The sequence below is a fragment of the Limulus polyphemus genome, unplaced genomic scaffold (genome assembly GCF_000517525.1).
Source record: "Limulus polyphemus unplaced genomic scaffold, Limulus_polyphemus-2.1.2 Scaffold496, whole genome shotgun sequence".
Classification (NCBI taxonomy): domain Eukaryota; kingdom Metazoa; phylum Arthropoda; class Merostomata; order Xiphosura; family Limulidae; genus Limulus; species Limulus polyphemus.
Genome location: NW_013666106.1, coordinates 354853 through 371141, shown reverse-complemented (window position 1 = coordinate 371141; position 16289 = coordinate 354853). Strand labels below are relative to the sequence as shown.

The window sequence follows — 16289 nt, the reverse complement described above, 5'->3', positions numbered from 1 at the left end:
CCAAATGATGTCGTGGTCTTCTTCGAACTTCGAAGGACGAACAACAACATTATCTTCCTTGAATAGACCAGCTCTGTTTAGAAATAAATCGTTCATTACAGGGTGACCCAATAAAGTTTAAGTAATAATCATTTGTTACCATTTTACCTTTCAGTGAGGACGTATGAGCTAAATATATTCCAAGAAAAAGCCATATCATCACAGAACCTCCACTAGGCTTAACTGATGGCTCAAGACATTCAGGGTTGTAAGCTTCTTTGGGTTTTCACCAAACACGCCCATTTGGTAGAGGATATGTAAAGGGTGATTTGTCTGATCACATCCCATTCTTTCATCGATTTTCAGTCCAATTTTTATGTAATGACACCATTTTAGTTTGTCTATTGCAGTTTTTGGCAGACCTACGGTGGTAACCCATCTTATACAGTTCCTTTCGAGTTTCTTGACAGAGATTGGTTGTTGTACGCTAACGTTAAGTTCTGCGCACAGTTTTGATGCTGTAGTCTTTTGTTTTCAGCTCACTCCTCGTGTTAATGTTCGTCTGTCACGATCTGTCAACTTAGTTTTTCAACCACTATTATGTTTGTCTGGTGTGGTTTTATTTTTGATATTCATGCTGACATCACTTTTGACACTGTTACTCGGGATACATTTATTATTTTAGGTGCTTGTGTCACTGAGGATCTAGCGAAACGTTCACTTACAATCATGCTCCTTTGGAAATCTGATAGACCTTTTTTAGCTTGATATTTTTCTAGCTTTTATGAAAAAACTAAATAAGTTATCTATATGAAGATAAATTCAATGATATAGAATAATTTAATATACAGTTAAGTTACCATAAATTTCTTTTTTTAGAAACACTAAAACTTGAAGTTAAAAAGTGTTGTGTTTCCATTATTTAGTTAAACCTCGGTATACACTATGCAAAAATGAAGAAATTAGGCAATGAGCTATCTTGAGCTATCCTGTCTTGAGCTATCCTCACATTTTATACATAACTTTAACTGAATTATAAGTAGTAACAAATGTATCAGGGTTGCATAAATGTTGCACACACGCTCACAACGTGCGCCAAAAAATTAACGATGGACGAAGATCTTCCTGAAAAGCTAAACGTTATTCTTACAAAAATAAAAAAGAACATTCCTAATTAAGATAAAAGACAATATTACTACATCCTAGAAATCGGGATGATCGTTTCCAATTTTATATTAAATATCATTGTCATTAAAATGCCAGAAATTAAAGAAAACCTATGCTTCTTGTTAAAAAGGTCATTTTTAGTTTTATAATGCCATATTCCCCTTTTAATGCTGAGTATAAGTTTACTGCATTTTATATTTACATCGTACAGTTTGAAATAAAAAATTCCAATAAACACTAAACTTTTGTAGTGCAATGGCATCATCACTGCTGCTGTTCTCTAGCAGAGAAATTACTTTAAATATGACAGATTTGGTTTACAAAGCTCTAGCATGTGTATGAAGTGGATGATCTCTATAAAAGTCATTATTTTATTTATTCCCATGTTTGTGGCTTATATAATACATAATTAAACACTAAGTTAAAGGTAACGCTTCTTTTTATTTAGTATGAAGCAAGATGTACGTGAAATGTCTGGAAGGGTTGGAGTCTGTGCCCCAAAGATGTTGGACTCTCTGTTATCCTGATTCCTACCCATATATATTTTTAATATTTTTATGTATTTACTTCTTCAAACATGTATCCATCTTTGTTTTTTTTTGTATGTCATTTTGAACACTTACACAAAAGTTTGTACATATCAATAACTTCATTTTACGATATAAAATACATATATATATTGGAGATATTTACTGAATCTTCAATTTATTAGCCTTGCATTCTGTATTGAAGATGGTCCAAATATGTTGATCAACTATTTGTAGCTCCTTCCTGGTCTGGTCCAGTTTTTTATTGAAGCTTTTCTGGTGTCAATGCTAAGTAAAAGACTGTCCTGTTATTTTAGGTACCTTCTGTTGTTAGAACAGATAAATGAGCACTGTATTTGAGTGAGATCTAGGTTGGGAGATTTTTTGGATGATGGAAATTTGCGAAGGGCCTGATTTTTCAACTGAGAATAATCCACGATCTTTAGATGAAGTTGAGGTTGACATTTTGGTAAATGTTCATGTCAGAGTGGTGGCAATCTCTTTCTGGACTTTGGTTAATAGTTACTTTGATTTCTTTGGGTAATATTTTTATCTTGATTAGCTACGGTCAGGCTTACTCCTGATGATTTGGGGGAAGTTCGTGTGTATCCTTGACGATTTATCTCAGGTATTCCCACTTAAAAGCTGATGAAAACTCTGCAGGTTTACTTACAACCATATTCCAAATGGAAGTGCACAACACCTCTTTTTTTATAATACTAACAATACGTCCATCAGTTGGCTCCTAATAAAGTATTTGTTCCTATTATTCTTTCTTCTTCTGATTAGTTTAGGTAACATTCCTCAGAACAATTGCTGTAATTTGGGGTGGTTTTCCTCTAAAGAAAAGCCCAGAAGCTCGACTTCCCTGCCTCCATGATTGGCATTGTTGGTGGAATGTCCAACTCCTTTGAAATTATAATTTGCTCCCCTTCAACTCCAATCTAGTCTCCAAAATTAGAATACTTTTGATATTAGATTTACTACTACAATGTCCTTTAAAGTACACGTAAGGGGAAGGCTATGAGTGATCTATTGTGCTTGTGGTAGGCTAGAAGATTCAGGCTATGAGTGATCTCTTGTGCTTGTGGTAGGCCAGAAGATTCAGGCTATCAGTGAGCTCTTGTGCTTGTGGTAGGCCAGAAGATTCAGTTTCTGTATAAGATACCATAGTGCCAATATAAGTTGCATACTAAAAGTTGGCTTTAATATTGCATTTGTGAACTAGTATTCCAACAACGAAAAATATTCTTTCAAGTTTGTTAAAATAAAAATATGGTTAAGAACTCATGTACTGTTGCTGGCTGACTAAAAACATCACGCATCGCTGACTACTCTCTCTCTCTCTTTTGACCCATATAGGCATAACCATGTCCTTAGCTTTCTATAGCCTACTCAACAGCAACTACATAAAAAACAAAAACAAGTCAAGCTCGGTTTATACCAATATCTCATATATCTAGGAATTATACAAATTGGGCTTACTTTCATCTGTCAAGCTTCATGTCAGAAGCGTATTGAGCCAAAAGGAACATCTGCCACTGGATAAGTCAAATGTCACGTGCTGACTTACAATGAACATAAAACACATGAATACTTCATTATTCTTCACATTTTATGCACACAATGAACCACACTTTTACATATTTCTTTATTTTTCTCTGTCTCTCTTTTTTTTTCTGTTCTGCTGTTGTGTGTGCCATAAGAATTTTGACAAATAGTTTAATTACAAGCATACATGTTGTTGCATATGCCAAAATATATACCTGAACATTAACTTAGTTAGAACCGTGCAAAATAAACAGTAGACATAGACTAGAATAATACATTGTCAGAGCCAATTAATGACTGTAGTTGCAATGGGTAGGCTATCATGTAATCACTTAGAGGCCAGTAAAGGCCAACAATTTGAACACAACAATAAACACAAGGTTTTTGACAAAGTCATATTCTATGTTACCATTGTGAGTGTTTATGAGTTTTTTATCTCTAAAAATCAATTTTAGGTGAGTGGAAGATGCTCATTTCACACTAATATTTTCTTTTTTCTCTCTCTCTACTGCTATTTTATTTCTCTTTTACCAAGTTCTACTAATTCATACTGACTATTTTAATTTATCATTGCTAAAAAATATTTTTATTCATTAGCTTGGACAGCAAGGATTATCATGCCCTTACAGCTGTTGAACTTAGAGCTACACAAGCTACAAATCACACAACTGCCCTGACTGCTGTTTGTCACCTAGCGATCAGATCAATACTTTTCAGAAAAGTCTCACGTGTTTCCTTCAACTACATTACACTATTGAATTCCACCTGAGTGATCAGAAAGCTCGTTTAACATTAAAATATTTATATTACTTTACATGCTAGTATATTTATTAATTCCAAGTTATAAAATGCTGATATGCTGGATATTGGCTCTTCCTTCCCTTTGGAGACCCGGTTAAGGCACTCGACTCGCAATCTGCGGGTCGCGGGTTCGAATCCATGTCACACTAAATATGCTCGCCGTTTCAGCCGTGGGGGCGTTATAATGTGACGGTTAATAAAAGAGCAGCCCAAGAGTTGGCGGTGGGTGATGATGACTAGCTGCCTTCTCTCTCTAGTCTTACACTGCTAAATTAGGGACGGCTAGTGCAGATAGCCCTCGTGTAGCTTTGCGCGAAATCCATAACAAACAAACAAATAAACTCCTTCCGTTTAACTTTTCATAAACAGCTAGAGAAGTATTTCAAACTTTGTATTCTACGTCAGCTGTATCAGGGTTAATGTAAACTTCACTCTCACCACTTTCCAACGTTTCAGCTCTATCTCCTTCATTGTTCTAGTATAGCCTGAGCTCTTGAGATTTTCTGTAACAAATAACTACAGTTTGTGGATGTGTTCAACCACACTTTCACTTGTTATGTAATTGTTGAAGCTTGTAGTTAGAGGAAGAAGTCGTTAAAAGTGGGGGTACAGCCCGGTTCATCCAGATCAAAGAGGACGACATACATTGCAGGTATATACAATGACCATACCCAGCCTTATGATTGAAGTACTCTTATTTTACAATCTTATAATAACCTCATTTATAATGCATCGTTACATTTCTCATCTGTTATTGTACATATTCCTATCCGTCAACAACAGTTATTTTTAAGTACTTTACATAATCTTGGGGACAGCTATAAATACCTAAAGAATAAACACAAGACCTAAGGAAAATATTACTCCTCTTTTTTTGTTTAAACAAGAAATGGTAGAATGTTTTTCTACCCTATTGTAGTTGATTATCACCGTGAGTCTGCTATGATCCTAAAAATATTTTAAACTTCTACTTGTCAGTTTGTATCTCTCATTCAGCCACACCACTGGACTGAGGATGAATTAATGAACTTGTGTATGTACTTACCATCTAGTATTCAAGAAAACTTGAGAAACTATTAGAATTAACTTCTTGATCCATGAGTGAGATATTCATCACTCAGCTAACAATGTTATCAGTCATCTATTGTGTTGAAGCAGTCACTGTTTAAATAGCCGTTATTTTCACCTTTAGATAATCATTTGATAACATATTTATAATAAGGCATATTCAGGAAATTCTTTGTAGGTGTTTTGCATGTAGTGAACTAATGACATTCTTGGAATATGAGTGTTAAAAAGTTATAAACATATAGTAATCCTCTACCCAAACAATAAGTTAATCTGACAAACACTTTATCCTACTCAGCTAATAGTTTACCGAGTTCTCTTTACTTGTTTATATCCAAGTTATTGTTACAGTCTTCAACCAGCAATCTTAGTTGCTCTGAACATCATGTATTTGCAGGTAGATATGATGTGGTTGTAATAATGCCAACTATATAAATAGTTTCAGCTATTTATTTTTCCTTACCTACATTATCTCCAAAACTTAATTATCTGAGTTATGGCTTGGGCAAAAGTGTCTGCCATATCACAAGGTTAAGCAAAGTCCTGACATTTTCACTATCTAGAAAAACTCAACCTCGTGTCGTTATATAACAACAAGCATGCTTCAAACTTTGCTCAAGCCATTTTGTGCTGAGCAAACCATCACACCTTCTGAGATGCAGCTAAATCAATGTTTCTCTTGTTTTAATTAGGCATCTCCAGCTCATTTGCCAAATATTTTTAGATTAGCTAGCGCAGCAGCTCTCATGTCTTCAACACTGTCCTTTTTCCTGTTGTCTGGCACTAGTATAAAATCATACCTGCTGATTCTCACTTGGGACTCAAATAAGATACAGACAGTATTGTTTCCCCATGCCCTGATTAACTGCATTTGTAGCAGCTTTGATTAATTTAAAAACACTGCTAGATACATTATACAGCAGGCGCAACAGTTTGTGGATAGTCCTTGTATTAAGGGTGGTAGCCAACCTTGCTTGATCATAAAAATTGATGGTGTCGGTAACTGAGCTACTTTGAGTCTATTTTAAATCCCCCAAAATGTGTGAACCTCTGGATTCTGTGCAGTTTGTGTACACATTGTAATGAATACTACAGACTTTTCAAGATCAGTAATTTCTTTAAAATTACAACCTCAATCCTTATTGATACAGATACTACTTCTGTTAGAGGTAAAATATTCCTCATGTCCAATTAATTTCACAGGGAATCAGTTGGTAGATCCTCAATGAATATGTCCATGAGGATATCTTTATGGTCTCTCACAGCTATACTTTAATAGGCTTTGCTATCAAAACGATACAGCTCATCCACATGTGCAGTCAGGTTTTCTCTTTGTTTACATTATTAAACTTTACATTTGGTTCAGTGGATAGCTTGATTGTTAACTGAATTTAACCCGCATCAGCACTACAAAGAATGATGCCTCAATTACACAACTTTTCTTTATTGAAGTGTTCCACCAAATCGAAGACAGTACCATCCAAATAAGAAACTGCTTACTGCATTGCTTGGTTTGATATTCAAGCCTTCTTTGCAGCTACTTGCTAGACTTTCTTGAGGAATTAGGTAGATCATTTCATTTTGTTTGTTCCTCCCTTGTATGAAGGTGATTTGATGTGTCTTCTCTCAACATTCCCTGCTGGGTTTGGTGAGGCAACTATACAAAATCTGCTCTCTTGCTAGATAAATCTAACTAAGGTTATATAAGCATGAGTACAGAGCCAAGCCATAATGATTTACTACCTCATTGGAATGTAAGGTTTTAGGTTTGATTGTACATCATGTAACTGGAACATTTGCATAATCAGCCACTTTGTCTTTGAATATAAGGGAATCCTCATAATCAACTAGTTGACTCCCCAGTTGGGAGAGTATATAGTCTGCTGTCATTCACCATCTTATCATATTTCACTTTCTACTTCAGGTAGAGCGATATGGAGCAGAACGTTGTATATACTGGACACATCTCACAAACTTGCGTTTCCAACTCTTCAGAACTGTAGTAAATTTAAACACTGGAGTCTGAGAAGAACCGAGGAGAACAGGTTAAAATTGCTAGAAACTCAGGTAGTTAAGACCCTAAATACTACAAGACAATCAAAGGATTCAGCAAACAAAGACTAGATGAAGAGACAGGTCCAAACAAAAATGTAAAACCAAATGTACAATTTTTGTTGGGCACTAGACAACCCAAAATGGAAAATCAAAGGATGATACAGATGAAATTGAAGTTCAGATAAACACAAACTGAACGTAAACATCATGACAAAATTTATACTTCTTACGTTGGTCGACTGTTGATTTTATACATAAAGAACACTAATCACCTCTATTCAGAATAAAATAAGAAACAAAACTCTACTTAAAATCTACAGAATTAGTCAGCAGGGCTACGAGCTTATTTTGACCAATCAACTCACGAAATTCAACAATCATATTATCTTTATACCTGCCTACACCATACAATAGCCTAGGCAATATCAAGGCAGTGTCTTGATTGGTAGTCTCCTGAAAATCTATAGTTCTAGAAACGCTTTTCACGTGTCTATAACAGGTGTAGATGTTCCCATCATACTAAGAGGGACTGAAATATTTTATATGCATAGATAACTTATTAATTATAGAATGGTGATGTAATGTAGGAAATGCAGCCTCTTTGGATAGATTGTGTGAAACAAACTCCTAATATAATATAATCATAATATTGGATAATAACAGTAAAGCAAGGTCTTATAATAAACTAGACAGAAGTATAGTATTTTCATTCACATTTTCCAAAATGTATTTCATAAAACGTATCATTGTTTACCATTAGACAAATTTATATCTAAAAATAAAAGATAAACATAATGAGAAAAAAAAAGATGCACCAGGATACTTATCTTCTAAAGAAACTTTAGTCTTTTAAATGTATCTTAAATTTTGTTAAATTGGCTGGCCAGTTGACTAAGACTCCAATCTAATATTGAATTGGACCACATCTTGCCATGGTAATAGTTTTGACTTTAAGTGCCATTAATGTCGAAAGGTGTTGGAAGGTATTTTTTTCAATTCCAGTTATAATCCATTTGTAAATGAGTTTGGTTTAAAAGTTGTTCATAGTTGTTTGTAGAGTATTAGGCTGGCGTGTGCGACATTTAAGTCTACCAAAAGAACGTTCATTTTGGGTTGATATCAGGAGACCAAGCTGGCCAAGGAAATTAACTGGAGTCATTTCCAATTTCTCTGAACAAATACAAGCATCGTGAAATATTGCATTATAATTTTGAAAGAGTTCATGTTAATCAGGGAGAAACTGTAATGGTGAGGGGTTGACAGGGTACACCTTAGATGTCATTTGTTCTTCTTGGAAAAAGTAAGGACATAACTCGTAATCACATTCACAAAAATACCACCCACATTATTACAGTACAAGAAAGGTACAGTGTCTTATGAGGTTTTCTCCATATTTGTACTCCACTTTCAGCACAGAAAGGGTGTGAATTGTAACTCATCAGGCCATGACGGGCATTATTCTTCATTTTTTACAGCCTAGTCTTATTGTTTACGTCAGATATGAAAGTTTCAAAACTGGGTGTTAACTAGCTGCCATATAACAGTTGGGTTTCTATAGACAAAATATATATTATTTATACTTACTGTGTTACTTAAAAATATGTGTTTATTTTGATGAAAAAGTAAATAGTGAGAAACAGATATATCAATAGCTAAATAGGGGATATACATACGAGATAGGTAGATCAATATATAAGTCGTGAGAAATATATAAATAGGTACAAACAGACAGACATGCAGATAGACAGATGGATCAGTAAACGATGAGAGAGATAAGCACTTTTTATTTACTGTAAAAAAAAGTACATTTCAATATTCTTATTGAAAACATATGAATACATTCTAGTCGTAAGAAACTTTGGAAGTAATTTTCACAATACAAAAATTTATTATAGGTGACGCTCTATGCTAATAATGTGTATAGGATTTCCTACAGTAATAACAAAATAACTTTATATCACAATGATTCCAACAACGTTTTCAGTCCTGATTGCATGTCAATATTTGAGTCACGTACATGCAGCGCCATCTGTGAATTTTCGCATTTATACATTATTGACGAATTCGCTAGGCAAAAGCATTTCGGTTCTCACGAGGTTTCTGCGATGACGGTAGTCGATGTACTCGACACGTAAGCATTCTCTTTTCACACCACTTTCCGACGCAGTAGAAATTTGTTCCAGTTACTATTTCGAACCTTTGTACCACTACTCTGAAAAGGAATTGAGTGTGTTTTGGTCATCTAACGTCTTACATGGACGCAAATTTTCTTAAGTGTTTCGTTCTTATTCTGTTTTAAAAGTTTATCAGAATCTCGGTAAGTACTCTACTACTATTACCTGTTCAAAAGGCCATTTTTGTTCAAGTTGGAACAGCGGCTTAATGCATGCCAGACGACTCTGAATCGGGGAACTGGGGAGGAATGATTTATCAACCTCTGATATCACTTCATTTAGTTTAGGAACTTTCTAAAGAGCTGGTATACCATCGGAAGTGTAATTGTTTTGAAGTTGTCGTTAAAACTCTTATTTGGAACGTGATAAACAAATTGAATGAACTACAGAAGCATTTATTTGGAACAGTGATGCTAACCAGGTAAGATGAAAATTACAATGATCATTATGGAATTTTATCACGATTATGTCATCTTAAATACTTAACGATCACTTTGTCCTTCTATTTCTTATATTCATTTTTATTATACTTGTGTTGAAAAAGGGCACGAACGTGTAAAACTGTAGAGGTATTTAGCAGTAAAGATTACATAAGGATGGAATAAAATACATAAATGTACGTTTGTGCACGTGCATATCAGATCTTTGAATTTGTTACACTGTAATTCAAAACTAAACTTAGGACATCAGAAATGTTATATCGAAATTCAGAACGTTATATTTAAGAAGTTATACTTATGTTTCTCTCAATTTATCGAATCGACTGAGGCTAATATTCTATTTGATTGTTTATAGCCTATCTGTTGAAGCTTGGCCTTTTAAATTTATAATTCACTCGTTTACTCGGTGTAATCACGTTGTTCTTACATATTCAGTTTTTGAAGTAAATTACACTGCAATGTTATTTAACAGAAAATACTGACATATTACATTATGGAAGTAGGTTATACTACAATAATGTTTAACTGAGGTTATTGACGGATTACATTATAAAGGTAGCTTACACTACAATGATGTTTAACAAGGAATACTGCCAGGTGACATTATGGAAGTAGCTTACCCTACAGTGATGTTTAGCAGTGGATGCTGCTAGGTCACATTATGGAAGGAGCTTACACTACAATGGTGTTTAACAGAAAATACTGACATATTACATTATGGAAGTAGGTTACACTACAATAATGTTTAACTGAGGTTATTGACGGATTACATTATAAAGGTAGCTTACACTACAGTGATGTTTAACAGGGAATACTGCCAGGTGACATTATGGAAGTAGCTTACCCTACAGTGATGTTTAGCAGTGGATGCTACTAGGTCACATTATGGAAGTAGCTTACACTACAATGATGTTTAACAGGGGATACTGCCAGGTGACATTATGGAAGTAGCTTACCCTACAGTGATGTTTAACAGTGGATGCTACTAGGTCAAATTATGGAAGTAGCTTACACTACAATGATGTTTAACAGAGAATACTGCCAGGTGACATTATGGAAGTAGCTTACCCTACAGTGATGTTTAACAGTGGATGCTGCTAGGTCACATTATGGAAGGAGCTTACACTGCAATGATGTTTGACAGAATATTTTGACAGGTTTCATTATGGAAAATATTTACATTTTTTGTGGAAGTATTTTACAGTACCAATTGTATAACAGAGGATACTGACTGTAAAATATAACATTAGAAAAATAAGTTACACTACAAGGCTTTTTAAGTGAAAAATACTGACAAACTTCATTGTGAAAGTATGTTATACCCTAGGGTTGTTTAACAGGTGACATAAGCATATTGTTTTAAGGAATACTCAGTCTTGAAGGTTATTCAGCATAGACTTTTGTTTGCTTAACTTAATTTATTTAATTTTGTTCGATCTCTCGACGTTTTAACTCTGGTGTGAGATATTGGAACTTACATTTTTCCTAAGTTTGAAGAACGATAAGGATCCTGTGCCAGATAATATTTCCCGCAGGGTATTTAAGAAGGTTAAGAATTGGATATGTGAGACACTTGCTACTATATTTTGTAAGTCCTTGAATACTGGACAGGTGCCAAAGGATTGGAAGTTGTCTAATGTTACTTCTCTTTTTCAAGGGAGGTGACAAAAATTATCCCAGTAATTAGAAACCTATTAGTCTTACATCAGTTGTAGGAAACATTTTTGAAAGTCTGATAAAAGATGCTTTGCAAAGTCATTTATCAAAGCTTAGAATTTCATTGGATAGTCACTGAGGAAAAATCTTGCCTTACAAATCTTTTGACATTCTTTGAAAATGGTACTGCTTATTTAGATGAGGGTAAGTGTGTAGATTTGGTGTATCTGGATTTTTATAAAGCACTTGATAAGGTGTCATATAAAAGACTTGTAAAGAATTATCTCTGTATGTGTGGGGGGTAAGTTAGATAATTGGATAGAAGAGTGGCTGGATAGAAGAAAGCAGAGGGTTGTTACAAATGGAGTTCAGTCAATCTGGATTAATGTCACAAGTGGGGTACCTCAGGGCTCAGTCTTAGGAACTTTGCTCTTTTTGATTTGCATCAATGACATAGATGAAGGAATGGTCAATAAATTACTTAAATTTGCTGATGATATTAAGGTCTTTGGTGTTGCTAGCTGTGAAGACGATGCTGTTACCTTACAAAAGGATTTAGATAATTTAGTAAGTTGGGCAAATAAATGACAAATGGGTTTTAATTATAATAAATGCAAGATAATACATGTGGGTTATCATAATTTGAAGTATAACTATAATTTGGATTGGAATAACCTTAACAGTGTTAAGAAAGAAAGGGATTTTGGTGTAATGGTTGATTAGTTGATAAGCCATCCAAGCAGTGTATTTTTGCTAGTGGCAGGGCAAATAAGATTTTAGGTTGTATCTACAGAAATATTTAATACAAGTCTAAAGATGTTATAATTTCACTGGATAGGACAGATTAAGAGTATTGTGTTCAGTCTTGGGCTCCTTACCTTGGGAAGGACATCGACTTGTTGGAAAGGGTTCAGAGGAGGGATACTATAATGGTGCCTGGGATGGAGGGGTTGTCATATGAGGAGAGTTTAAGATCTCTGGAATTGTTTTCTCTTGAAAAATTGAGAGTTAGAGAGGATCTGATTGAGGTGTTTAAGATTGTTAAAGGAATTGATAGTGCTGATGCATCATCTTTTTTCATACATAATGATGAAAATAGTAGGACCACAGAACACAAATATAAATTTTGGCTGGATAGGGGTCATCTTCAGGTAAAACACTTATATTTTTCTAAGAGGGTAGTTGGCCTTTAAAACGGGTTGCCTTCAGATGTTGTGGAGCCAGTAAATATAAATGAGTTTGAGAGAAAGCTTGATAAGTATGTGAATTATATGGGCTGGCTTTGAGTTTTTCTTATATTACTAGTTTTAGCTTAGTTTGGAGAATAGGACAGCCTAAATGGACCAATAGGTCCCTTGTTATCCCTAATCAAGCCTTTTTATAAAAAAATTTGTGAAAACCAAGTCAAAACCTATATGTTATCTAAGAGTATAATCTATTACCAACAGTTTTTGATAATTTTCGATTAAAACAACGAATGAAGATGGTAAAATGTGCTATATTTATACATCATAATTTTTGTAGAAAATTATTTTATTATTATCAAAAAGGAAGAGCAACAATTACAAAGAGTTTCTGAATCTGTAAGTTATTAGCTAATGAAATTCTATATTGTGCTCATGTCAGTGCTAACATTTTAGACATTCTCTCTTCTCATACATAAACACCAAATACAACTGGTCTTCAATGAAGCTAATTGTCGTAAAAAAATGGGAAACTGATTTTTTTACGATGTAAAACAACTGTTCAGTTTTATCAATAGTTGACAGTTGTCTTATTAACGAATGTTTGTCTGTGTTTAAGCGCTGAACTATACAAAATCTACACATTGCCCACCGAGAATAATAAGCCCCTATTTTAGCGTTATAAGCTCTAAAGGCTACCGCTGAGCCATAGAGGGGCCTCAGTCAAAAGGTTGTCTTGTATTACAAATTTCATACGGCTATTTCAGGTTTTAAAGGAAAAACACTGGAGGTGCATATTTAGTGTGTCCTCCGGTGGGTCATTGGTAAATTTATAGACTTACAATGTTAAAATCCGGGGTTCAATTCCGCGTGGTGGGCACAGTAGATAGGCTAATGTGACTCAACACTAAAACAAACAAACTTATTTAGTGTGTTAAATTAATAGAATTTTACAGAACGTATAGACGAATGGCGGATTTTTAGCGTCGTAATGTTTACGAAAGGTCTGTTTTCTTACAATGAAAACGTACATGCCACATTTAACATGTACATTTAATTGCAGAAAGGATTGTGATTGAAAGCATTTAAAATACGTGTTAATGTCGATTGTTCTGCTAATGATAATTAAATGTTCTGAAATGAATGGTAATTAGTATGTTACAGAAACTAGAAGGAAGAAACGTAGAAGAGTAAACACGAATGACTTAAAGTTGTAACAACAGATTTGTAGCTCTGTTGGGGAAAAACAACTTACTTAGGTAAATTAATTAGATCTGCTCCTCCGAGAAATAAATCAAATGGAAAGTATTGTTTTCATTCCTTTTAGTCAGTCCGTTAATACCACGGCCCAATTACTGGCTAAAAGCAATAATTATTTATTTTCAACAAAACTGACGTCAAAAATATGCATATTGCTTTACTGGTGACTGAATACTGTAACATTTTCAAAAATAAATTTTAAAAAATAAGTCCGTGTTTTTGAGGGTTGAGGAAAAGACTGGTCGATCTGAGATGAATTCATGTATTAAACGCTAAGGTTTTAGATTTGAAACAAACATGTTCATCGATAATCTCCCAATCTGATTTTTTCCCAATATAAACATTCTGGCATTATTTATACTTAAAAGCGCTCATTTTTCAAGATCCTAAAGAGCTAAATAAGTGCATAACCTTTGAAATCCTCCAACAGCTATAGCTGCCCGGTTTTAAGCAAATTAATCATTTTACGATATCATAACTAATTGTGTTGCTATCCAGTAGTTCAATAATTGGATTTTGTTTCGAGAGTTGAAGTGACTAGACTGCAACAATTCTAAATTTTACTGATTTGTAATTGGTTGTCTCTCTGTCTCTTCACAATTACAAATCTGTAGAATTTAGTTGTCTCTCTGTCTCTTCACAATTACAAATCTGTAGAATTTAGTTGTCTCTCTGTTTGTCCACAATTACAAATCTGTAAAATTTAGTTGTCTCTCTGTCTCTCCACAATTACAAATCTGTAGAATTTAGTTGTCTCTCTGTCTCTTCACAGATTTGTAATTGTGGACAGACAGAGAGACAACTAAATTCTACAGATTTGTAATTGTGGACAGACAGAGAGACAACTAAATTCTACAGATTTGTAATTGTGGAGAGACAGAGAGACAACTAAATTCTACAGATTTGTAATTGTGGACAGACAGAGAGACAACTAAATTCTACAGATTTGTAATTGTGGACAGACAGAGAGACAAAATGAAATGATGGCTACGTTTAAACTTAAAACTCACCATGGAAAATATCTGTGTTTTCTATTTCATTTAAGTGTTTGTGACGTTTCATAACACCCAAGTAACGTTAGAGATTACAATATATACAGCAGAAGAAGTGAGTATGTGTTATTGTATTACTCTTACATAGTAATGCTTTCGCGAAAAAAAAAATATTCATCTAAACTTTAACCTTAAAACGTAGTTCTGTACATACATTTTGCAAATAAAAAGTTATAGTATTTCCAGCTCGTTCCTTGCAGTTTCATTATACGGTAAGACGAAATATAGACCCATATACACGATCTGATCTCAAATCCAATGTTTACATAAAGGATATATTTATAAGAACTTGTCAGTTGTAAGTGTACTTTGCTTTCGCTTGTTCAAGTCTGAATTACATTCATCAAAATCTGAGTTTTCTTTGAATTATAATACTTAGTTGAGATTAAAAAGAGTGTGACATGAGTTATTTTATTTTAGACTTTAATATTCACGCATGTTTGCTCATGATGTAGGCCTCGTTATCAGTTTTCGATTAATTACAACTAGATTAACGTCGAAGCAGTTATTTTATAACAGAAACGATATTTTCATTGATTTTGTCTGCAGTTACGACATGTAACCAATGGGCACCGTCTGATTGTAGTTTTTATTTTTTAACTACAAAATATATTTTTATTTATTATTCTTTTAACTCGCCTCCAAAACTTTGGAGTAGCAGTCTTACAGCATTGCTGTAACAGAAAACTGCGCTCACCAGGGGTCTGAACTAAATACAATATAATATTTCAGTGCTGTTAATAGCCATAAGCTAAAGCTTGGAACTGGTATTGGAATTTTCATACTTAATGGCACCTTATGCGGGCTATGTGGCTAGGTTAGAAACCCCTAGGATTCAAATATAGTCCTACCTAATTTTGAACTAATGATCAGAGGGAATTCAGCCGGCCAGCATCACTCGCCACCTCAAGATCTTTGTCCGGTTCTATAAGCCTAAAATAGGTTTGATCATCTCTTTTATAATGTGCCCACAGTTGTAACTGCGGAGAGTGTTCAGCGACATGGTGTCTTGAGTCTCATGCTTTTCGATTCACAGCCGTGCACGCTAACCACTAACCACTAGGCCAAATCTCACCTAGCTAAGCACCAATAAGATTGTATATCGTACAACGTAGATGAACATGAAGCTTTTTAAACCAATTTTTAAAACTCAGTTTAGAATTTCACGTGCCCCATATGGTTTATCGTAGTAGTAGTCAGTTATTAGCAGTGTAAGGAAGATTGGAAGATTTTTAAACCAATTTTTAAAACTCAGTTTAGAATTTCACGTGCCCCATATGGTTTATCGTAGTAGTAGTCAGTTATTAGGAAGATTGTAAGGAAGATTGGAAGATTTTTAAACTTACGAGACACATAGTTTTTGAAATATGCTTTA

The 16289-nt window shown here is 34.3% G+C and overlaps 1 protein-coding gene across 2 annotated transcripts in view; it reads left to right on the top strand.

Moving 5' to 3' along the window:
• Nucleotides 1-9246: 9246 nt before the first annotated feature.
• Nucleotides 9247-16289, top strand: part of LOC106458645 (suppressor of lurcher protein 1-like) — a 104672-nt gene continuing 97629 nt past the window's right edge. For both annotated transcript variants that reach the window (XM_022384914.1, XM_022384913.1), the window contains exon 1: nt 9247-9743. The gene's annotated coding sequence lies outside the window, so the exon portion shown is untranslated. The remainder of the gene's footprint in view (nt 9744-16289) is intronic.